General features: G+C 34.4%; 1 protein-coding gene across 1 annotated transcript in view; it reads left to right on the top strand.

Annotated features, from left to right (window-relative positions):
* Nucleotides 1-21100: 21100 nt before the first annotated feature.
* The window catches only part of LOC111048290, a 302562-nt gene continuing 297243 nt past the window's right edge, over nt 21101-26419 (top strand). The window contains exon 1 of the mRNA XM_039434005.1: nt 21101-21286. The gene's annotated coding sequence lies outside the window, so the exon portion shown is untranslated. The remainder of the gene's footprint in view (nt 21287-26419) is intronic.

The following is a 26419-nucleotide window of genomic DNA, read 5'->3' as shown; positions in this document are numbered from 1 at the left end:
ATTAATATCAGTTAGCCTTGGATTACTGGCTAATTATGAATAATAGCATTGAAAATAGTATAAAAAGATCAATAAAGTTCAAATACTTGCAAGAATATTGCATTCTGATGAAATAATGAAGATGTGTACTAAATATTTCAAACTCAATTTACACAAAACTTGATTTTTTGACTCAGGTCGTTTTTCCACCCAACTCCTCAATTATTTCCCCTGTACTGTTCACGAATGATTAATGAGAATCATTTCTATGTATGTATTGGCAACACGACTTTTGTCTCCAAACATTTGAACTTGATGAAGATCAAATTCTCTATGTTCACGGCGCAATTGAACTTTATCATCATCAATTGAATCTCTTGATCAAGCATTCGGTAACTCTCCATTGGATTTTGGGGCTCAAAAATATTTTTTTATTTAAAAACTAAACGTTTCATTCGAATATAAATATATTATCATATTTTATATTTTTTATGAGTACAGTTATGGAAAATAAAAGTATTGGTTTTTTAAAATCATTCCCCAATTACAACTGACAACTTTTCGATTTCAAATCGTATGTTCTCAATTAGGAGTTGATAGTGAGCTGTTGAACGGAGCGGTCGCAGAATTGTTTTGCTCTCTTATCTCAAGTTTCCGGACGGTCGTGCTTAATCGGTTCATTTAGTGCATGTTTAACCTAAAACGTTCTTTCGTAATAAATTGAATTATCAATTTGTTATTTAATTGTGAAATTGTTTTCAAGTGAATCGAAATATTCAAAGTTTAAATTAATGAAAACAGTATCCAACAATACTTTCCACCAGACGGTAGTGCTAAAAAGAGACCTAGAGCTAAAAGTTCTTTCGTAATAAATTGAATTATCAATTTGTTTTTTATTTGTGAAATTGTTCTCAAGTGAATCGAAATATTCGAAGCTGAATGAATAAGAACAGTATCTAACAATACTTTTCACCGGACGATAGTGCTAAGAAGAGTCCTCGTGCTAAAAGTTCGCCTGAGCTCGAAGAGATGGAACAGAAAAAGCGTGCTCAGGACCCAAGTGTTAAAGCTTCCGGTAATGTGAACTCAGACTTTATTGAATCACTATTTGACCGTTTTGAAAAGCGGTTTAGTAAGGCTATGGATGAAAAACTCGCGCTGCTAGCTACAAAGGTGGATTTAAATGGTCTAATTGAAAAAGTGAATAAACTCTCTGTCGAGAATTAACAGTTAAGAAATCAAATTGTTGCTCAAAAAATTCAGAATAATCTCATAATCAGGAAGATGGAAAATTTTGAAAATAGATCGAGAAGGAACAATATAATTTTTCGCGGGCTGAAATATGAATGTGCAACAGTGGATTACGTGAGAACTGTCAAAGACTTTTGTGTGAGTCATTTGGGGGCACGAGCAGGTACCTGGGTTAATCGAGCACATGCATTGGGCAAGAAAATAGATAACGGGCCAATCATTGCGCATTTTCCGGACGATCAGGACATCCATTTCATCACGAGAAACAGTAGGAAGCTGAAGGTACACAGTTTGTGATTCATAAAGACTTTGCTTTCGACACAGAAAACGACGATCGAAACTTTTCGGGTGCTTGGCGAGTTGAAGAAACAAGTTCCGGGAGTGAGAGGAGAGTATCGGTTGAAGTGGATCGTTTAATCGTGAATAGTCGGGTTTTCACGCTGATGAGGAGAATGGACTGGTCTCGGAGGGAGAGGATGGGCTGCAGAAGATCGGGAGCATGTTCGATGAGAGTGTGATGCGGGCCGTGAGCGGGAGCATGTGTGATGAGGAGGAGCGAGGCGGCGAGGACGAAGACCGCAACCGCTGAGATAACGCCGTCAGTCCGTGTGAGAAGGGACAGTTGAGTATAGTAGCGTACAATGTGGCTGGATTAAGTGGTAAGATTGTTCAAGTATATAATTTTATTTGTAATTATGATGTTTTTGTACTATTGGAGACGTTTGTTGAAAGAGGAAAGCAATTGTATTTTGAAAACTGTTTTCCAGATTACAATTTATACTGGGAATTCGCAGTTGGAGAATCAAACTGAGGTAGAGCAAAGGGAGGAAAGTTAATAGAAATTAGTAAAAGAATAGAGAGTTTTTGTAAGGTAATCGATGCGCTTGAGAGGAAAGTTATTCACATGAATGCAGGACAACGGGATGAATATTATATAGTTCCAATTTACCTGAGTGGTGGAGGAGACATGGAATGGAGAGAGAATTCAATACATTATGGAGTTTATGATAGTGCAAGAGCATAATAGAAATAATATGATTTGATTGGAGATTTTAACGGTAGAATAGGAAATGGACAGGACATGTCGGAATTAACAGATGTAATAGAATTGGGAAATGCACTGAGTAATAAGCAAGAGTCAAAGGATGAGGTGATTAATATGAAAGGTAAGAAAATATTGGAGTTCTGTGAGGTTTTTAATTTCATCATTATGAATAGAAGGATAAGTGGAGATAGGTGGGGAGACTTTACTTTTATAGGCAGAGGGGCTTCCGTAATAGATCTATGTTGCATGGCTGTCGAATTAGCGCAAATAGTTGGAAAATTTTCTATTGTGCCAGAATTTTTATCTGATCATTTCCCAATTGAAGCTACGCTAATCACGGTTGATACTCTAGAAAGAGAGAGCACAATTTTACCACTCTTACCGAAGTTACATCATAATAATTTAGTTATTGTAGTGAGGTCTATGTTTTAACTCGGATTTTCTTTTGTCTGTCTGTCTGTCTGTATGTATGTATGTAACGCGTTGATAGAATTCTATGAGATTTGGCAGAAATATTCCTTTTTCAACTGCGCGTCGATGTATTAATACACAAGGTTTTTTTCAAGTTTTGCATTTTAAGGATAATATGAAAAGAGAAGGAATCCCTCATTACTCCGACATCACTGTATATAATTGACCGAGCGAAGTGAGGTCTAAGATTCATGTCGACGGCTGTGCATTTCTCTTTATGTTTATATGTTGCGCATTCACAGCGATATACGGCAATATATTTCCATGAAATTTAACAGGTATGTTCCTTTTTAAATTGCGCGTCGACATATATACGAAGTTTTTCAAAATGTTGCATTTCAAAGATAATATAAAAGGAAAAGGAGCCTCCCAAAGATACTCACAAAGATACAGAATATCTCTTGCAGTTAACAGAAGGCTTGATGAACATGGATCTTTGAAAGTTGTTTTTTTTGCATGCATCCACTCTTTCAAATAGGATACATTATTCTGAATTATTCTGTGAACATAGGTGTAGACTACTTTCTAGGATCATGTAAATGTTAGGGTCTAAGCTACTGAGAAGTCATGGTGGGGGGAGTGAACAAGGCCGTCGTGTTTTTCTTAGGCTAGTTTCACACGGCAGAATACCGTCTCCTGAAGATCATATTTCAGATCATTTCATATTTCGCAGCTCGAAGGCTTTCACAAGGGGATCTCAAATTTCAGACGCGTTTGCTCAGAGTATGACTCATTACTTTTCTCAAAATATTCGGATTTGGATTCAGCGACCCCAAATTTTTTAAAGCGTAAGTCCCATTTTCGAAAATACCCAAAAACAAGGGAGTTAATGGAGTTTTAAGGGAGTTAAGCAGTTTTTAATATAGCTTTTACATTATCATAAAGTTATGTTTAGTAAAAATGTACCTACTAAGATAATAATACTTCTGCCTCACAAGTAAAGGTTTTTAGAAGCTTTTAAACACTCTTGAAAAGTTCAAACATGAACATTTTAAAACATTAGGGGCCGGTTTCCGAGCTCGGGATTTAGCTGAGTCCAAGACTTTAAACAGCTGGAGTCAGAAATTTGGTTTTCCAAGACGGGGCGTAGTCGCAGTCATTGTCATAGTCACGTTTGAATTAAATCTCGAAAAACTAGAAAATTGAACACAAAATAAAATAAAGAGAAAATAGTGTAAAGTTTCAGCTATTTTGAATTATTCAGGAATGTCTAATTCCGTCAAGGAAAAACGTTTCCAATTATAGAAATGAGAAAATAAAAACTAAGACTTCTGTTATAAAAGCTGACCTTTTGGAAAGCCAATTTTCTGACTATGGCTGTTTAGAGTCTGGGACTTAGCTAAATCCTGAGCTCGGAAACCGGCCCTAAAAGTTCTAGTTTAAAAAAAAAATCCAGCTTTGAAAGTTTCAAACTCCAAATGGTTGAATCCAAATATGGAATCAGAAATCATTTCCCATTATCACTCAATAAAATACGAGAAAAAGTAACCTTGTACAGTTAACTTCACTGAATTATTTACGTTGTCGGGATTTCAATTTTGTCATACAACAATCTAATTCATTAGGTTGAAATCGTTGAATATTACCATGGATTTCCTGTTGAATCATTGACTTAAAATCTTTGCAACAATCAATAAAATCTATTACACAGTATAAATATGCAGTCAGTGAGTATAGAATGTAACATTCTATACTCACTGCATACAGTAGGCTATAAACATTGTGCTGATCTGAACAGTGAGTATAGAATGTAATTACATTATATTACCCTAACAGCTAACTGGATCTGAATTGATCTATTGTAATAATGGACATAATGAAATAATGTCTTACTATTCCAAGTAAAACGAAACTAATGTTTGTGTTTGTATAAGAGCTGCTGAGTGGATACTGCATACTGAGAAATTCATAAATGATCCAGACCAGCCTGGCGACTTCGATGCTATCGACACCGGAATCTCCTTTTATTTCAATCAATGAATGAATCTGAATTAAAACCATGTATTGTATCAACTATCCTATTATCGTATTGTAATTCGTGAAGCCTGTTTAGTAAAAGCCAGTTACATACACATCGATTTTTTACCGTCCTTATAAAATTCTATTAGATCAAACAGATGATGTTTGACAAGTTGCACTTATTCGAATTCATAAGGATGGCAAAAAACAATCGTACAAAAATCAACGTGCATGTAACTGGCTTTCGAAGACCCATACGATATTGTATTCTATGATCAAATAGAATAGTAAATATCGAAATAAGTGTTGCAGCCAGAACTTGTGTTAAGAACCGGTTTTGTCCCCGCTTTGTAAGTTAAACTAAACACACAATTCCTCCCCGGAATGTGGGTTTGAAGTGCACACACCATTTCTCCCCGCTTTGTGCAGTGGAAGTGTACACACATTTCTCCTCGGTTTGTTCAGTGAAAGTGTACACACATTTCTCCCCTTTTTGTAGGTTTAATGCGTAATTTTTTTTTCAAGTTAACAGAAAAAAAAAGTTACAACTGTATTGAACACATATTAATATACTTTCTAAAACAAAAATTAAGTCTCCAACATGTGTGTGAATGTGTGTAAATCAGCCTCCCCGCATTGTATGTTCATTTCTCACCTCCCCGTTTGTTACCTTGTTCCAGTATGTGTGTGTGTGTGTGTGTGTGTGTATGAGTATATGTGCGTCTGTGTACACGATATCTCATCTCCCAATTAACGAAATGACTTCAAATTTGGAACTTAAGGTCATTCCACTATAAGGATCCGACACGAACAATTTCGATAAAATGCTATTCAAGATGGCGACTAAAATGGCAAAAATGTTGTCAAAAACAGGGTTTTTCGCGATTTTCTCGAAAACGGATTCAAATTGATCAAATTGATACCTAAAATAGTTATTGATAAACTCTATCAACTGTTACAAGTCTCATATCTGTAAAAATTCCACGAGCTCCGCCCCATCTATGCAAAGTTCGATTTTAGATTATCAATTAGCAGGCTTCAGATACAATTTAAACAAAAAATTTCGTGAAAAAGTGGAAAAGATTGAGCATGAGAATCTCTACAATTAATGTCCAGTAACATTTTCACCTAAAATTGAAAATAAGCTGGAAATTCGAGAAAATGTAATTATTCAATTATTGCAAACTGTTGTCAACTGTTGATTCTATCAAATGATCCACTATGAAGAGATAGCAGACCTCGTGTGTCTCCAGCGTTATCGCCCTGTCACCAGCTGGCTCAAATCTTTGAATAGTAGACTTGAGATGCGCGGGAACACTAGCGTCTGGTGATCAATTTTCATAACGGCAAGGAAAGTTGTGTGAGTGCGCCACACCAGATTTTTGAGCTAGATTATAATATCTTTGTCTGATTGAATCATGACATACTCATCTTGCTTTTCGTTCTCTCCTGGAGACTAAAATCACATTTAAGGGTGAGTAATGAATATTTTATAGTCAAATCAAATTCAAATCAAATCATTTATTTCGCCATTTAAAAAAAACAAAAACAATCACAAATAAAGAGCGAATCAAAAAATTATGAATAATAAATTTAAACAAAATACAAGTGTTAACTTAAAAATAAGAAATAATAATACAAAAACATAAATATCTCTTTACATATGTAAATATAATTACTTATTATATATGGCATCACCAGCAAAAGAATAAACTTTGCCCGCTGGTGACCGTTGCAAATCGAAAATAGTATAATAATATTAAAATAAAAAAAATCCTCATCATTTAGTCATTTCTGAGAATGAAAAAAAGATAAAAGTAAATAAATTATAAGGGATACAATAAATTTTAATTTAAATAAGGTTTTCTATTGAAGTGAAATAGTTTGCAATTATCCAATTTTTTATATCATTACTGGTATCTCTAGTTATATGTGTTAAATTAAAAGGTAATATATTTATAATCTTGCTGCTTAAATATATCAACTGTCTCTTAACTAGTGTAAATTTTGCATAATAAACTTTGTATTATTGATAGTATTTGGCCTAAATTGTAATGAGATTCATTTATCATAAAAAAATTGTCTTTATACTTAATAATATATTTTGTTAATTTTTCAAGTAGAGTTGTCTCAAAGTCAAAACGTTAAATTCGTGAAATAATAGATTAGTTGAATAAAGTCCATGTTTATTTAATATTGTTTTAATAATATATTTTTGGGTGATGAATAAATTATCTACATGAGTGTCAAAAGCTCCACCACAGATTACTATCCCATATTCCAAAATGGATTGCACCAATGCAAAATACACGGTTTTTAAATCTTTCAGTTCTAATATTTTATTATTTGGTAAAATTTATATGAAATATATTTAAGTTTTTTTGTTATAAAAGCAGTATGGGGCTGCCACTTCAAGCATTCATCAATAATTATTCCTAAATACTTTAAATTACATACATTTACAATACTTGGACAACTGCAGAGGTCCTTGTTTGTGCACTCTAAGTGAAGTTTTATTTTTAAGTTTCTATCAGGCTTTCCAGCTGCATTTGCTGAAAATGAAATATATTTAGTTTTCTGTACATTCAAGCTCAATGTATCTAGTTCAAGCCATTTTTGAATTTTAGACATTTCACCTTCAGCAACCCTGAAAGCATCTTCCCAGTTTTTTGCGAAAAGATTATAGCTGTGTCATTGGCAAAAGACACCAGTTTACCACAGTCTAGTTTCAGTTTTAAAAGATCATTTACATAAAGCAGAAATAGTATTGGAGATAGCACGGTACCTTGAGGCAAACCAAAAGATGTTAGGGTTACAGAACTTTCTTGAGAATTTAAAGATAGAATTTGGGATATGTTTTGCAGGTAACTTTTTATTAGATCAAGAGGGATTCCTCTTATACCCATTTTATCTAGTTTAATAAATGAATTATCATGTGGAACCGTGTCGAATGCTTTCGATAAATCTAAGAAGACTGCTAAAGGTTTTTCATTTTTATTAAGATTATTTGTGACAATGTTTATAAAATAAGCTAGTGCATCTTGCGTGTTTTTATTTTTTTGAAAACCAAATTGATTTTTTTGGATAATGTTATACTTATCAATATAACTCAATAAACTCATTTTTAAGCATTTTTCTGCGATTTTTGCTATGTTACTCAAAAGACTAATGGGTCTATAGTTGTTGGGGTTGCTTTTGTCTCCACCTTTAAATAACGGTTTTAAATTTGCAATTTTAAAATGATTTGGAAATGTTGCTGTGATGAAGATCTTATTTATAACATGAGATAGAGGTGTTGAAATGTATTCGGCTATGTGTTTTAAAGTCATGTTATTTATGCCATCAAGACCAGGACTAGAACTACTTTTTAAATTTTTAATTATTTTTTCTATATCAGATGAGCAAACTGGATTAATGAACCAAGAATTTTGAAAATGGTGATCGTATTTTTCAAACTGCAATTCAATTTTTTCATTAGTTATTTTGATATTCTGAGCATGTTTCATTCCGACAGAGGCAAAATGGTCATTTAATGTGTTTGCATCAATGGTAATCTTATCTCTGCCTGTGGTTTTTTCATTAATAATCTCATTTATACACTTCCAAAGATTCTTGGGGTTATTATTGTTTTTATTAATTTGATTTTTATAATAATGTGTTTTAGCAGTTGTAATTACTTTATTCAATATTACCCTGAAATTTTTCAAATCTTGTTTTAATCTTATATTGAAAGGCTCTTTCTTAATTTTTTTATACATTTTATCTTTGGTATTGATCGATTTTATCAATCCGGGAACTATCCAAGGTTTTAGGGGTCTATTTTTATGACTAACCGTTTTTACCTGAGTTGATTTCGCAATATGTTTATTAAGTGTATTTATGAAATATACAACCATATCATCAACATCATCAACAACATCCTCCATGATAGCACTCCACTTTTCCTCAGCCATAGCCTGCCTTAAAATGTCATAATTTATTTTCTTAATGTTTACTGGGGCAATAATGTCACCAACAAAACAGTCTACATACCCCAAGTGGAGAGAAACCGAGAAGTGATCTGTAATATGAGTCTTCAATATATTGCCTATTTTACATTTTAATTTCTTATCATTGTTTCTCAGAAAAATATGTTCAAGACAGGAGACGGAAGTCTCTGTTACTCTCGTATTTACATTTATGTAAGATTTAAACCCGTTTCCACTAAAAATATCAACATACTCAATAATAAGCTGATTACTTAAACTCATATTCAAGTTGATATCGCCTGCAAAACAGACGTCAATATCTTTTGGAATTGATGTTATATAATTTTCTAAACTAGATAAAAATCTCGGCACATTACCACTAGGAGATCTATAGATACCAATAAATTTAAGAGTTTTACCACTAATCGTTTTGATATCAAGAGATATTGAATTGCATTCATCAATCTCACAGTTCAATGTAGAAAAGTCGAAAGAATCTTTTACATATATACACAAACTATCGCACTTATTCAGTTTAGAACTTTTATTGACTACTCTGTAACCTGGTATGTTAAAAGTAAAAGGAGTGTTTTCATTTATCCATGTCTCTGTAAGGATAATTATGTCATAAGAAGTTTTACAGTTTTGAAGAAGACACAGGAATTCATTGAAATTTTTGCTCAAACTACGTACATTCATTACATAAATATTTAAAAAAATTATATCTTTATTTTCACTAAAGGGTAAATAATTAAAATAATCATCTATTTCTTTTGTTAAATTATTTTCACTATCATATAAATTAAAGATTTCTTCTATATCAGCCATTTGTAAATACTAAAAAAAATCAAAAGAAAGTCTTTTCCTCCTGTTGAATGTCCGGTGGGCCAGTCCTATCCACTCTCAGAAGTCAAGTTGACATTTAACAATTTCGCATTCAGGTTTTCCAGATCAGCCATACTGGAAATTCGAATTATTCTGGTCTCTTCACTCTCTCTGACGAATACTTTCCCATTCCGGATCCATGTGAATTTGAATTTATGATTCTTTGCAAACAACTTTGCTTGAAAAAGAATTTCTTTATAATAAGGTGAGAGATTTTCATTGATATACACAGGCCCATCTTGTAAGTTTTTGTTCACATTTACAGTTCTCAATTGCGTCTGCACATTTCCAGCGTTTCCCCCACCATCTCCCTCATTCAATTTAGCTTTATCCTTCAGTTCTTTAAGACATTTTCTATAACTTGAAAGCAAATTATTTTTTATGTCACGACGTGTGAATCTTACTATTATCGGCTGAATTTTCCCCTTGGAGGTAGGAAGTCTGTGTGCAACATCAATGTCTTCTTCTCTAATATTCATCTTCAGATACTTTGCAACATCTTTAACAATCAAGTTAATATCTTCCTCTCTCGTAACTGGGATGCCGTGAAACTCAAGATTATTTGACCTCGTGTACTGTTGCAGCTCATTTAGTTGTGATTCCATGGCGGTCATTTTTATTTTTAAACAATTATTTTCTTTTATGATAGATTTGTATTCAGATGCATATTTCTCAATTTGAACCTTGTATTCATCCATCTTTGTAGAGACAAATTCAACTGACTGACTCCCTCATTTCACCCTTAATATCCTTCATTTCCAATGGAATCGATTTTCTGATTTCATTAATAATTTCATCTTTGAAAGTTGTAGAAATACTGGTATTGTTATCCATTTCTGATTCCTTATTATATCTACAATTATGACACTTCCAATGTTGTTTTCTTTGTTTCGGAAATTTTTTAAAGTTTACTTCATAGTATAGTTGTATTGTCTTTATTTTGATGTATCTTGTATGTATCAGGTAACAACCCCTGGTTTAACAATTATTCAATTAATTTAATTAATTTTTCAATTATTTTATGATCTAATTTTTATATCTCTGGCATTTTTTAATTGTGAGTAATGTTTGGAATACTCACTGGTTGTACATCAACTGCAACTCTGTAACTGTTCATCATTCTTTTAACTAGTAATTTCTTTCCAAAATCGCATTCATTATAGATTTCAAATTCTACAATTAAAACCTATAATATTTATGTAAATTGTATGTATTGTATTCATTAGATGATTTTCCTGAGAAATCATTCATTGAATACAATATTTAGTATGCTATTTATTCTAGCATTACTAAGTAGTTGTGACTTCTGTTGTAGGTTTTTTTTGTGTGTGTGTGTGTGTGTGTGTATTCTTGAATACTCATTCGAGGATCGTGCTGTAAATATGCCTTGCTGTCAAACGAGGGCTTACGAATTCGCCGACCGAGATGGTCGGTGATATCGGACATCTGACCTTGCCGTGCGGACAAAACCACTCTCTGTCTCAGACAGCACCGTATCGCGCATGCGTTAGCAACGGGTTTTCCCCGTTCCATTCAGTCAGATCTTTGAATGTAACGTTCTTTGTGATGATGGTTACCGAGCACTGTAACTGGAGCCAATCGTCATTCTATTTGATGAAGATATTATTACCCAATGATGATTTATCATTGAATTCAATATAATAATCAATATATTATCATTTTATTCAATAAAAGAAAGAATACTTTTGAAAAATATAATTAATAAAATATAACAGTTGTTATTTAACTGATGTTAAAAAACACTATATTAAGTAAGTCAGCATATAGTCATTTCAAAACAAAAACCGAACCCTTAACCTCCCCTTTTACATTTAAAACATCAATAAACATACCTATTTGAAAAACCTCTATTCCCTTCCAGCATATTGCAATTTCAAAGCAAAATCCTAACCTATCTTTCCACCTTTGAAATATCAAAAAGCATTATTCTACCTGGACCCTAGCCCTTTTTAGCATATTGAAATTCAAAAGCAAAAACCTAACCTAACCTTATGGAACATCATTAAATATAATCCAAAAAAACCTAACCACTAACCCCTAACCCCTTCACATTTAATAATTTTGATTTCAAAGCAAAATCCTAACCCCCTAACCTATCCTTTCACATTTGAAACATTAAAAACATAACTCTAACTGCACCCTAGCCCCTTCTAGCATATTGCAATTTCAAAGCAAAAACCTAACCTATCCTAATAACACATTATTAAATATAACTCAAATAAAACCCAACCTCTAACCCTTTCACATTCAATACTTTAGATTTATTTGTCATCTTTAGAACAAAACATAAACATGTGGTTCATTTCATGAACATGTTCACAAACATGTGATTCAAAACAAAATCCTAACCCCCTAACACCCTAACCTATCCTTTTACCTTTTAAACAGAAAAACTCCTATAATACTCCTATAAAACTCCTTCTAATTCTGTGCTTTGAAACATCAAAAAACATAACTCCACCTAGACCCTAGCCCCTTCCAGCATATTGCAATTTTAAAGCAAAAACCTAACCTATCCTAATAAAACATTATTGAATATAACCTAAATAAAAACTAACCCCTAACTCTTTCACATTTGTTGTACGAGACAAGGATAGCAACACCATTGCAAATCGTACACTACCATTATAACGTGGACCTCACTATAGATACTCAAAGATTACTTTTGAATAACTATGTTATAACTGTGACTGTTGCTGGCCGTTACTCTGTTTCTGAGACAAAGAGAAGCTCCTGCCGTGCGGGGCTGAAAGACGATCTTCGATCTGACGCCACTAGCCCGATGCCTGGAGGCCATCACCCTTCATCCTCATCCATCACCCTTTGGACACCGGACTCGAGGACGACAGATCTTAGATAAGTACTCGATACCCCCACTACAATATCAGATGTGCCCCCGTATATATGGTCTCCTAAATACGTATTGTATTTGGTCACTTAAAGACATGTGTATTCGGTCTCTCAAAGACAGGAGTAACTGGTCTCTTAAAGACGTATAGTATTTGGTCTCTTAAAGACGTATTGTATTGGTCTCTTAAAGACATGAGTATTTGATCTCTTAAAGACATGTTGTGTTGGTCTCTTAAAGACAGATTGATTATTAGATTATCCATGTAAAGATGTATTTTGTAATATTCTCTATATTATTCTCATTATTATAAGAGCAGTCAGTCAACCGCATATCTATGTTTTTAATTCCAAGACCCTCAAACCACTAGGATTAGGATCACATTATTGATCAGATAAAAATCCGCAGACCTCAAGGCCTAGCACAATTTCAACAACTAAGCCTTCTCCGACAAAATCATTTGTCACCAGGAGAACGGCTTACCAGTTCTTATATTAATATTGTAATTGTTCATCCATTGAATGAATAAATGAATACAATGCTAGAACAACCAAATAATCAAATTACCTGAATAGAACTAACTAATTGATATCTAATAAATTGAACTAACTAGAACTGAATATCTTATATCTAACAAATTAAACTGATAAGAACAATTAAACAAACTAACCCAATAGGATTATTCAAAATATTTTGATCAAAAATTGTTATCAATTGAATTCTAAATTGTGAATAGAATTTATACCGTTTGTCTCGATATATTGAATCAAACTATATTACTGTATACTGTACACGTTGTTGAGATAGAGAACCACCGAGATGATGTAGAATAGCTTGGTCAGCTCAACTGTCTCGTGTTGTATAAATATTTTCAGGGCAAAACACGATTATTCCAATCGAATCAGGTACCCTCAAGCACACTGTCAACTTAGTAAGAACGTGAGGTCACCGTTATGGTTTCTGTCCTACCATATAAGCATGTATCCTCTGCATCAATAACCCTACCTGAAACTGAATGTCTGCATAATAATCATTCCAGGTTCACCGTTGTTGTTCTATATGAACGGTGCAAAACTACAAAAAATAGTTTCAAACAAGGGAAGCGTGGCCATGCATAAATTAACAGGGAAAACAACGGTTTGCATTCTGATATGGATTTTAATGAAGGTGGAGCACAATGCCGTGATTTTTTATGTAGATGATGTACTCTGTAAAGGTAATGAATGCATTTTGCAAATATTGCAAAGTTTGCACAGTTGTTTGCACTTCGCCAATCATGAGAGAGTTTTGAACAATTGTTACAAAACAGGAATTATTACAAATATATTTATCTTTTACGAGTAGAAGGAGGGTATAAATATCGGAGCAGCATGCTACTGCAATATTTATATACATGTATCAAGCATCTAAAGCAACACAAAGTAATATGTTAGTTGACACACAAACATGAGCATATATATGAACATCAATATGAATTGATTGTAAATAGATTGTTTCTTGTACAGTAATTTCTATATTCTTTTGTTTTTACTAGAAGGATTGATGTTTGACGTTGATACCAATGCATTCTCAGTGTTGTAGTTCTGTGTAATGTTTCAACATTAATTATCAAGTCATATCCATGTTCCTGTAAGTAAAATACAAAATGAGATGTATATTATTAGATAGTAGAATAGAGAATACAAAATGGGATTTAATATGCATTTAGTGCTCTCAGTTATTGTTTCCACAATACATCGATTATGTTGCTTTCAACAGATTTGACTTTCTCGCAGATCACCTGACCGATGCTTGTCACTATGTAGAATTGGAATACCATCTTTCTGTAATAGTCAATAAAGGAATGATTATTGGAACTGGAATCAAAATTCATAGTTTAGACAGACGTGATTTCTTCAGTAAACTGAACGAAAAATCTAATGAATTCTTAGAAGAAAGATAATTATTAACAGTGTGTGAAAGTGAATTGAAATCAACTTATTATATTTCATGTTTATTACTGTATTTACTGTAATTACCAAATCTCAATAAAAATAGAAGAGAGAAATCTGAGGAAGAGAGTATTGTTTGTTCGCATGATAGCTATCATAGTTTTCTTCTGTTTTTGAAATATTGTCTAACTATAGTATTGCAGAGAAATCCAAGATTCTCTGGAATGGAGAATGATTTTTCCTTGCTTCTGCTTCCTCTGCTTCTGTAATAGCGATTGCAGAGGGATGCGAAAAGAAGTAACTGGAGAAAGCTAGAGGAAAGTAGAAGAATTTGAAATTTATACTTTTTTGATTGAGTAATTATCATAGTTACAATATAAGTGACTTATACTTACTCACAAAAATCTCCTTGAAGTGAGTGATTTAATACCACTAAAATGGTTCTCTCTTCCATCCAAAAACTATCCCATGTTTGTGAGCTGATGCAAATTTGAACTCTCAAACACCTCTGAAATATGCGGTCTGCTTTCATGCTGGGCTCCATGGCGGAAACTTTCATTTGCTCAGGGAAACTTTCCGTATATTTTGATGCGATGCCGGTATTTCGAATCAGAAAACTTGAATAGAACTTCACCTCACCGATGAGTGAGACCAAAGTGATTTTTCATTCCAAGCGAGCACTTCACATCGGTCGTATTGAAACCTCAACTCAAGTTTGACTTTGGTTCAAAGTTGAACCTCCAAGAATCTCTGAAATAAAGGATGATTTTTCCCTACTTCTCATGGATTCTGTAATAGTGATTCGAGGCAGAGCGTTGCAAAAAGGAGTAACTGAAGAAAGCTAGAGGAAAGTGGAAAAAGTTAATTAAAATATTGAAGAAACAATGATACAGGAGAAAGTAACTGGAGGATATTGAAGAGAGAGTAGAAACATTATGATTTAATTATTGGAGGGCATTTACTCTAGCAGCGAGAAAAAATAGAATTGCAAATGTCAAAAGTTGAAGAATACTGGAGGAGAATAGATAAATTTCTTGTGTAACTATTGAAGGAATTAGAATGCAGTTGAAAATAGATGTAGAATGCTACAGACAAATTGAAAAATTCAGATGACATCATAGAATGAAGACGCATTCAAAGAAGAATTAATTGGAAAAGAAAGTAGAACAGCTGCAAGATGAAATAGGAGGAAAATGATAATCTTATGAAACTATTCTAGAAACGTGTGACAAATTAATGTCAATGTCACATGTTCATGTGCTTTATAGAAAGTGAACACGGAGTAAATAGAGAATTTTCACTTGACTTGTTTCTATTTTTGAAAATTTCTCAGTTATAATGTTGGAAACTTCACTGGTTTTAAAATAATGGTAATAGTCCGCTATTAATTTGAATATCATCACCTGAAAGCTAGATTTACTACAAGGTTTTCTCTGGATTTTCATTTATAGTTGTATTCTTCCTTTCAAGAAAACATGTAAGGATTTTCCTGTATGTCAGATTCACTCGCACACTTGTCTTGATCTCCTTGTGAGCTCGTTAGCTGTTTTAGAGAAAAAGCAAGCATGTCAAAGGTTACTGGAGAACTCACCAGAGCAGAAGTATAATAGAGTGGACGCTCAGTGATCATCGTTTGCTGCTCTATCTGATGACGAGCTCGTTACTGCATGCTGGATTCCACCCTTTCTTGGCCAAAAGATCCCCAACAAAGTTGCTGGTAGAATTTGATCTTCTCTCCAAATCATGTAGTTCTTGGTTTTCGAGAGTCAACCTAACGAGGCACCCAATCGTGGATTTCTCCACATATAGCTCTTGGTTTTTGAGAAAAAATAACGATGTGCCCAAATTGAATAAATACACTTAGCTAAAGCCTGAGCTTCAGGCTTGATCAACATACTATATAATAACTGTAGTTCAACACATCTGTGTTGAATCTAAGAATTCTTTAGATAACTCGAGGAAGTTTCAAAAATTAAAAATGTCCATTTTGAGCTCAATCAAATAATAAGAGAGGCTATATACAATATCATACATTTTTCACTGACTAAAAAATGTTATTCGATTTCTCAGAATACCACACGTCATTCAGTTAATTGCAGAGTTTTCTTTCATCGACTGACTAAAAGTAATTGAATGCTAATTTTAGCGTCAACCTGGATGTTTTTATCGACTTCGACTCCCCTATTCCACAAAGTAACTGATCTTCTCTTAGAGGGTGAAGAAGGACCAATAAATTGAGAGATCTCCATGGAAAATACCTCATGGAATAATTTTTTTGACTATAAACTGTCCAATAAATTTAGAAAGCTCCCGTTCGTTGTTCAGGTTATACTGTGTGTGACAAGAGATGCTTCGAGAGGCACATCCAAGGCCATGATATTCTTGATATTTAAATACTTACTTGATTATTTGCTAAATCTGAAATGATTCCATACGTTACTCCTCTCACGGATAGAAACAATAATTTGTGAATATTTATCATATTCTAGTTACTTCATTGTTCAAATCCAAGTTCAACAATAAATTCATTTTGCAAGTTCTGTATTCTAGGATTGTCGTAAATTAAGACGCGACGCAACATGACTCATTGTGACGCGAGTATGCTGGACGAATTGATATATTATTATATTATGATAATGTTCAGATTAGCCAGCCTCACCACAATTAATTTTTTTAAATATGATCAATTGATATTGATTGATTCGTCTAGCAGACTCGCATCACGACGAGCTTTGACTCAATATGCGACTAGTCTTATTGAAAATTGCATCATGGTTTGTCAGATGAAACTATTTGATTTGAGATTTCATCCGTTCTTGTTAAATCATGAAAAAACATAATTTCTATAGTTTTTGTCAGGTCCCCCATTTGGAATTGTTCAGTACGGCTTGTTCTTCAGTGGCGCAAGATTGGCAGAGCCCTGAAGAACGCTTGTAACTAGGCTTCTTGAATGTTAATGGCGAAATCTCAAGCCAATTACAGCCGAAAATTATTATTTTCGAAGCAAATCTAATGGAAGCCGTCCGTTTGCTGCCGGCTTGAAGCTTTGCGCTCTTGTTTTTGCCTATTAATATTCATGAGATCGTGAAAACGCCGTACAGAATGAAGCAGATGTGTTCCTCTTCCTTCTCTCCCTTCCCCTCCTTCTCACTATCACTGGTTTCCCTCTTTTTCTCTTCAAGTCTCCTCGTCATTTTCTTCTTCATCACATCCACTCTTCCTCCTCCACCTTTCCCCAGAGGGAGTCTTCTCTGACAGGAAGGAGTGATTATAATGCATGTCTCTTCTCCTGCCGAACTAGATTGTTGATCCTTACTGGGTCAATCTGCGTCTCATGTTCATCAATGTGATACGCCTCTCTGTTGATCATAATTCAACGATACTTCATAACATTCTGTTCAAAAAAATGTACTGAAGGGGGATAAGTGTATTGAACTCATATCTTTATTGAATACTACTGCATCATGAATAGTCTGATAAAACTATTTGATTTGAAATTTCATCCGATTTTTGAAAAAAGATTTAAGTAACGTATATGCACAAACACACATGTTCAAACAAATTGCTTTCTTAGTGTAATTATTGACTTCAATGATTATAATTTTATTGAATGAGAGCTTCATTCACATAATAATAACAGCTGGCATCAAAAGCAGAAATGTCAAACATGATTGAAATTGAAACAGTAGCGATCATCAACATTATTTTCTTCTTTTGATCTAAAGTAACCAGATTATAGTAAGATTCACATCAATGTGTCAGCATTGTTTGAAAGGGGAGCATTGATGCTATTGATGAGGAATTCTGACAGTCAACAAACTGTTATACTTATTCTCCAATATTTTTATCGAAATCTTATTTTTTCTTTGGTAAAACAATCAATGTTCGGGAATAATTGATTCATGGGGAAAGCGCGTTACTTCTATGCAAGATATTTTCACATTAGGAAAAGCAACAACAGCTATTTGGCCGTTTTAATAAATAACCCCTTTCTTTCGCCCAAGTTAAATTTTGGCCGAATTTCCTCATTCTTCACAAACAGATTCCTCAACAGACACTTCTGAAGTTTTTAAAATACCCCTTTAAGCAGTTTTCGCGATCTGTCAGATTTTGTATATCTGACAAAATTGGTCCTGATAGAATAGGATCAATTATTGATAGGAGCAACTCCTGTCATAAAAGTTTGTTTTATGAAAAAAAAATTATCTATACTCCCAGGAATAGCTCTGATTGAAGCAGCAGTGCCCAATCAATTTGTTATCGATAAATGCATTTTAATTGATTCTTCAACTTGGTGCTAACCTAATGAAATAATCTCAACTTCATGCCAACCTGACAAAATTATTAATTGGTCGCCAGATATCAACTGTTTCGAATAGGTACTCTCTCTAGATTATAGTTCTATAGTAACATATGATATGGACATTTCAATTATAATTAAGAGATTGGGAGAAGAAGAATATACATGCCAAAAGACGAACTTTAAACCCTTAAAAACCACCCTTAGAGTTGAAATATCGTCAAAAGATTTCTTAGTGAGCACCTAGGACGTATAATGAAGCTATATTCTAAGTTTTGTTGCAATCCATCCAGTAGTTTTCCAGAAATCGTAATCAGTGAGTCAGTGAGTCAGTGTGTCAGTGAGTCAGTTAGTCTGTGAGATAAGAATTTGAGATAAGATGATCGAGTTAGGAGGACAGAAGTTTCTCTACACTGTTCTTTTCCCAAATTCAGATAAATAGTAACGTAAACCCTAGAATTCTGTAATAATATTAATGAATTCTCCGAATGATCATTGGATTAAAATATTTGTGATATCTATTTCATAGTGGGGAGAAAGCGAATGTGGGTTATTGGGGTTCTCCTCAATCGTTCACTTTTCCATTAGAATTCACTAAATGTTATAGAGGAAGTGGGAATTATGTGAGGCAAAAGAAAGACTTATGGGAGATCACTGGGGGGAAGAGAACAAGAAAGATATTCTCACAGCCGTGAATTTATGTGGATCGATGCTGTTCCTTACTATTTCATAGTCTTAGGAGTAATCTATTGCTTGCTCCTAGCATACACAGTACGTGAGGTCGCAATCTCACTCACTCACACACAACCACATTCTCCAACTCACGGACGCACACGGGCGAAACTAAGCTATAGGCTCCTGCCGAGGAACCTCTTCCTTGGAGGAAACCCAGTCAGATATATATATTTATCCACGTATATGTATATTCAAACACCCAGTGTTAAAATATACCTTGGGCCCAGAAACCGCAGTACTCTCCAACTGGAAACATGATCACCGCAAAGACACACTAACACGCTTTTGCATACAGTACCGAATATAGAGTCACACTACACCAAGCTACGAGTTACTTGCCAAATAAAGCAAGTAGGTCTAATTCAAGTGTATGTTGTTATTTCTCTGTGTGATTGAGAATTCAGTTTGATAAGTAATTGTGAAGTAATAATATTATGAAATCGTTAGAAGATAGAATATTGTGATATCGATTTACTTCAATAACATCAAATCGATGTTATCGCTATTGAGAGGAGGTGTGATGGAAGAGTCTTCCACTGAAGTGTCATCCACATTGGAATGCAGGCGACAAGTAAAACAAGAAGGCAGAATGAATCTAGAAAAAAAGTCCCAAGGCAATGGACTGTCATTCCGTGATCACAGATTTTTAGTCGATGAAAATCTGCAAAGTCGGCCAACGTTGCTCGCCTCGCATCGCATAGCCCGGAGCGCGGTACAGAACGTGACTCATATTTTTCTCCAATATTTGAATGAAAAATAACCGTGACAGAATGGAGAGAAACTTCAGTTTTGGAAATGACTGTCCATATTCGAGACTGCAGAGGATCTGTGAGATGCTGACAGCGGCACAATTATTATTCGGAAAGGTCCTCTTTTCTATTCTTTTTAGTGTCATTAACAAGAATGTCTGGGAATTTTCAGGAACATCCGACAATGTATATGAATCCCCGAGAATGTAGGATAAAGTCTGTGGATGTGTCAATATCTCTTATTGTCCGGAAATGTATGGTCAAGTTCGGTAATTTCTGTGAGTGACCGGAAATGTTTTGTATTGTCCGGTAAAGTCCGGTGATATCCGCAAATCTCCTGGAATATCTGATAAAAAAATGAATTTATTTATTTGTATATAGAATAGTTGATAAGTAAATAATATCTGTGGATGTCGGAAATGTCTGATAATGTCTGTCAATGTCTCTGAATCTTCGGGAATGTCCGCTATAATGTCCGTGAACATTCAAGAATATCCAGGAACATTTCAGAATGTCCGGAAAAGTTTGAGAATGTTAATTAATGTCGTTGAATGTCTATGAGTCCGGTAATGTTTACAAATGACGAGACCTCTAGAGCTCGAGATTATGATATCAGAAATCTCCTTCGGGATTCACCTTTACTTGAAGCATTCATGTATCATTTCATCCATAATTTTATCGTAGTCCATTTGTCGGAGAATAATCTTCTAGTCATCATCCACCAAGTTCAAAACATGTGAAATACACAGCCTCAAGAGATCGTTCACAATTTAGATAGATATGACAGTAAAGAATAGGAAAGAACGCTGAATGGAATGGAACTTGAAGCAACTGATAATAATTGGTGTACTGCCGTATATCAGTGCGGCAGAGATCGACCGAGGGGAGGGAAATATTTGGGTGCAAGGGAAATTTCGCCAGAGAAGGGAGAAAAGCCGCCAGCAGCAATCGTCATGAAGAGTCCTGCAGGCGACTTTCTTCCCTCAGTTGTCGGTCGGCTCGCGTCGAGGAAGGCTCGTTGTCGAAGCTCGCTTCACTTGTCCAATCACGTCGCTCAGTTCCATCCAAGTATTACACTTCGCGTTCCCAAAATATTTGTGTGATTTTATCATAAAGTGCTTGGGATTATCACCGTTATAAAGTGGTAAGTTTGTCATAATCCAATTGAAAATGTTTTCTCTATTACAAAGTGGAATTTTAAAGCGTGTATTTTCTTGGAATTCTCATGATATGGGGAAGGATTGAATGGAGGCTCATTGGAATGCTCCCAGAATTCTTATGTTTAAATTGAAATTTGTGTCATATAATTTGTGACTGAATTGTACTGCTTAAAAACGTGACAATAGTATATATAGGTCAGTACGAGTGCACGTGATGAGTCGATATTTAGGATAGCCTACATAAAAAACAAGAATTTAATCCAAGCCAAGCTTTTTTGACCATTTCTTTTTATCTTACATGACAAGGGAATTCATAGGAAAATTGACAATTTCCATTTGTCTACAGTAGCTACTAGAAATATTGGAAGATGCTACCGTAGACGAATGGATCCTATGGATTCTATCCAGTTCAATTGTAAACTATTTTCATCCTATCAGAAATATCAACTTCATTGTCAATTCATTGCTTAATTCAAATTGCTTTCATCACCACCTTCTAATAGTCTCGAGTAATGCTGAGAAGAGCGTCTGAAGCAGGTTCCTTGGGGCCACACGTGGTCACTACAAGTCAGAAGTGTAATTTGAAAATTGAGTTCTGAGAATAATTTTGATGTGATGCTGAGGTTAGTACCCACTTCAAACCTGAATCTGGAGGGTGAGAGTCACACTCGTCAGACTGCTTGGTTTCTAAGTTGGAGCACTCTATACTCACCATTAGATGAACTTTGCTGTTTTTGTACTGAAAAAAAAATCTTTCATACACACCTTCATATTATGAAACTTTCAAAAGTTGATATTATATTCATGAAGCTTGTCAATTAATTGTTATACATTCATAGATTCAGTATGATTGAAAGGAAAAACAGGCTTAAGGCCCAAAACTGTTTCTTCTCCGAATTTCGATAGAAATAGTCTAAAAATGGGTTATGTTTATCACTCCATAAGTTTTGTAGAATTTTTAATCCAAACTATATACTATGAACTAGGATCGAAAAGTATAGAACTTGTTATCGAAAAAGAATTCTTCTAAACTTGTCGATCGTTAACTTTAAAGCATTCCTCTGTATAGTAAAAACTAGGAAATGAGAATCTAAAGCTGCATTCACACCAAAGTTATAAACAATAATTATGTTTATTCTATTACATTGAACATAACTTAGACTGCGCTTCTAAAGAATTTTTCGGTTTGGATTGACTTCTTATAAAAAATATTCTTCAATACAAAACTTCCAGCAAACTTTGCTGCAGTTTTCTGATGTAGGTACTAATATTATTAGAATATTTCATTCTATGTTAAGTTGAAAAATGGAATCTTTTCAATTCCATGAAACAATTTTTAGAGTAACCACTCTTCTATGATGGTTCTCCTGTAATTATCACTCAACAATTGAAATATCACTTCAAATATCACTCCAAATTCATCTGTTATATCAATTCTTTCAACTGCCTCGTATCCATCATTGCATTTGATTGTAGCTGTTACAATACATATCGTGGGTTTGTAGCATTAATAAGCTAACTATTTTTGCTAGTTTAAAATTTCCCATTTTATTTAATTTCTAATTAACCCTGAACAATGGCTTTGAAATATTGTTGTCACTTTAACTATTGTGACAACACATTTATTAAGAGCGTTGTCGTCTTTCATAGATTTAAATGTGCCTGTAAGATTCGCAAGGAAACTGAACTGCTACATATAAGTGTACATGAGTGTACGTGCTGACGAAAAAACAATTATGCTCTACCGGTGGACAGACTGAGTGAGTACTTTCCAATTATCACCGTAGAATTACAACAAAAAGGACCCTTAAGTGCACGTCAGTTCTCTCACTATCAATTCACATTAACTCATCCACATCCAAGTATCTTGAAACTTTGTTGAAATACTTGATCCAAACTCATCCAAGCAGATGAACGTTCAGAATCAAGTTCAAGCACTCTCACATGGAAGATCCGTAATTCAAACGTTTCGAACGCCGTTGGAGTATCGCATTGTAATCATCATTAGAGATGATAAGTGCTTTTATTTGTGGATGTGTAACTGAATTGACGAGAATATTGTTGCAAGTGGATTATTATAACAAAGCGAGTCCCGTGTTGCCAACTTAGCATTTGTGTTGAACAAGTTGAGAGACTTGAGCCGGGTGTATAAGTGGATTTGCAGTGCTGAGAAAGGCTCATCTCTTAAGTAACGAGTGGAGAGTCCTCCTCTCCTCTTCTCTTCCCTGAACAACACAGTTTTATCGTGAAATATGAAACAAGCAAATCTCTTCGGCGAGAAGGAACAACTTATTCCCTGGCAATCCCTTTCGTGGTTCACTCGCCCAAACAAATCGCGGCGAAACTTCGAACGCATTTTTCCGTTTTCCCGCGGGCTTTGTCATTAATGATGGGAGAAGGCGTGCAAATAAGTTTTTCTCCGTTTTCTCTTATACAATCTAATTCCAGAAAATGAACTGGAAGGCGTGCTGCTATTGTGTTATGTTGTAGTTGAGTATTGCAAGCAAGAGCGTTGAAACGAGAATATTATTCGGTTGGGGTGAATTAGCTGGGACTTTTTTCGCTCGAATCACGGAGGTTGAGAACTTGAAGGCAGAAAAAAGAATCATAGCTCAGCAGTTTAGCATTTCTTGATACATTACGTCTACGTTGTTTCAATCAAATATAATTACTCGTATTACTTACTGACTAAAGCATGCTTCTTAAAATTATGTTTCCATTAAAATCCAAGCAATCTGATTATTTCTAAATTCTGATACAAAGATTTTATCTGAATCGAATCTCTAGGTTTAATGGTTCATTGTATTCAACAAGTGTCCTAGAAACTGGGCCATACAATCATGAATTTCTCAAGTGAATGTTTTTGACCGAATTTTGAAGGTAATATCGATCTGTGGAGCATTCCATATTGAACTGGTGTCATCGAGGCGTCAATTTGAGAACGGTTCACATATGCCATAGTCATGGTAATTAAAACCAACAGAGCATTGTAGTGTGTAGCAACTTTATTGAACATCGAACGAGAAGTTGTGAGCTGGATGTAGGTGGTAAAATAAGTGATTGGTGGTGTCTTTGATGCTATTTTATGTGATGTGGTTTCAACCATGGGATGAGTGTTCACTGTTATAGCGGGTGTTAGTTATAACTTTGCCACCCGCTGGTGCCTTATTAAAGGTAAAGTCAAGCTTGACAACCGTTTGTGCTGTTGAACAAAATTGAACTGCTACTTTGGGAAACATGTTTGTTTGATCTATTTTCATCATGCTCTACATTCATGATAGCCCCGTAGCATTAAAAGAGTCGTAGAATACTAATTACCTCGGGAGAGCGAGATTTTAATAAGGAAGGATTTCGTTTGTGTTTCATTATCTGCATGTTACACATTTCAGTCAGTCTATGAAACTTTTCTTCATGCTTCAGTCTTCAATGATAAAGCATAAGGAGCAATACACATATTAGAACAATTTCTATTCGAATAGCCTATTATTAGCAGTGAAGTTTGATCAGTAGTTATAGACTTGAAAAATAATCATTTCCTCCTCCTTCTCTATTACATTTTTATTCTGATGCCTTTCTACTTCTCATTAGAGATCGGTCCATCTATTGATACACTTTGATTAAACCATAAAATGAATAAATTGTTGCTCATTCGATGTTTTGGGTTCAGTAGCAATTCATATTTCTGTTTCCTTGCATTTAAACTGCAAAAATTCTCAAAATCTTCATCATTCACAAAAATGATCGTATTGTTAATATTCATTTACACTGGTGGATCCTGATTGTAATATTAGTTTTATTTTAAGAATAAATAATTCTCAGCGAATACCAATCAAATTTTGTTTGATTCAATAACATCTAATTCCATGTGGATTAAAATGTGTTATTTTGTTGTGATATTCTTCTTACTTTTTCACCTGCCTTCTGGTTACGGATGGCCCAGTCTGGAGAAGAAAATCGGATGACATTACGTCACTGCAATTTCGAACATTTTCTGGTGACTGAATAATATGTCTGATTATAATTCATCGATAAATATTGCTGAACCATGTTCAATGGACATCAAAGAAGAAGTAAATCGAACTCACATGAAACAACTTGGATGTAACGCTTCACAATTCAGGTTACATCCAAAAATACCATCAGGTATCGGTCCATTGCATTTGAAAATAGAAATTGATGATTCTGTTCTACAAAGTTCCACAAAGATTTCAATCACTTTTGACAAATGATTGCACTCGATCACTCTCTATTCATGTATGCAAATGAAAAATTTGTTGGGATTGAATCGATGTGTATGAAGGAAGACAGGCTTTCAATAGACGTGGAAAGTTTCCAAGGCAGCACACTGGTCAGACGGGGTAGCTGCTTACTAAAGTACACGTGCTTTTGTGCTTTGTAACTTAGACATGACAACTTAGGCACGACCAACGATCGATTATGATTGATCGAGTGTTTATTGAGTTTTGAGGGGGAAATACAATTTTTCTCTCAGCTCCTGTACGTCGTTACAGTATGCTAACTGATGTGATAAGACGAGAGGCTTCAATGGATGAAATTTTCCAATATGTCTTCACTTTTTTGGAAATCTCTCCCTCTCTTCATCTTCCCTCTCCCTTTCACTCCCTGGATGTGGTTCTCTTCATCATTCAATTTCAGTCCCCAACACATGATCGACCGAATATTTATTAGATTTTGTTACATCGTGTGAGAAAGCTTCAGTCATACAACATAACGGCTGCATCAAAGCTATAGAGGTCCTACTTCATCCATTACATTGCCTACAATTATTTTCCAACATGAATAATAATAGAGAATGTAGCCGAACGTGGAACTTTTGAAAGATCTCAGTTTTTCATGATCCGCTTATTCTATTGTAGTTTGGTTGATGTGTTTATATGATGCACAATGTCATTGTATTATATACAATTCATACGTCCTTATTGTACACATGAGTATCAATATATAATACATTAGAGATTTTTTTTCGAAGTAATCAGCTTCTATAGGTGTATACGAGTATATGAGTAAACTCATACACATGACATCAACTCATACATAACGAGTTGTTTGGGAATGTCCTATGCAGTCGATAAGCAGGATCACTAATATAATTTTGT

Source organism: Nilaparvata lugens, chromosome 8 (assembly GCF_014356525.2).
Source record: "Nilaparvata lugens isolate BPH chromosome 8, ASM1435652v1, whole genome shotgun sequence".
Classification (NCBI taxonomy): Eukaryota; Metazoa; Arthropoda; class Insecta; order Hemiptera; family Delphacidae; genus Nilaparvata; species Nilaparvata lugens.
The sequence above is the reverse complement of the archived record's forward strand: the minus strand, read 5'-3'. Positions and strand labels throughout refer to the sequence as shown.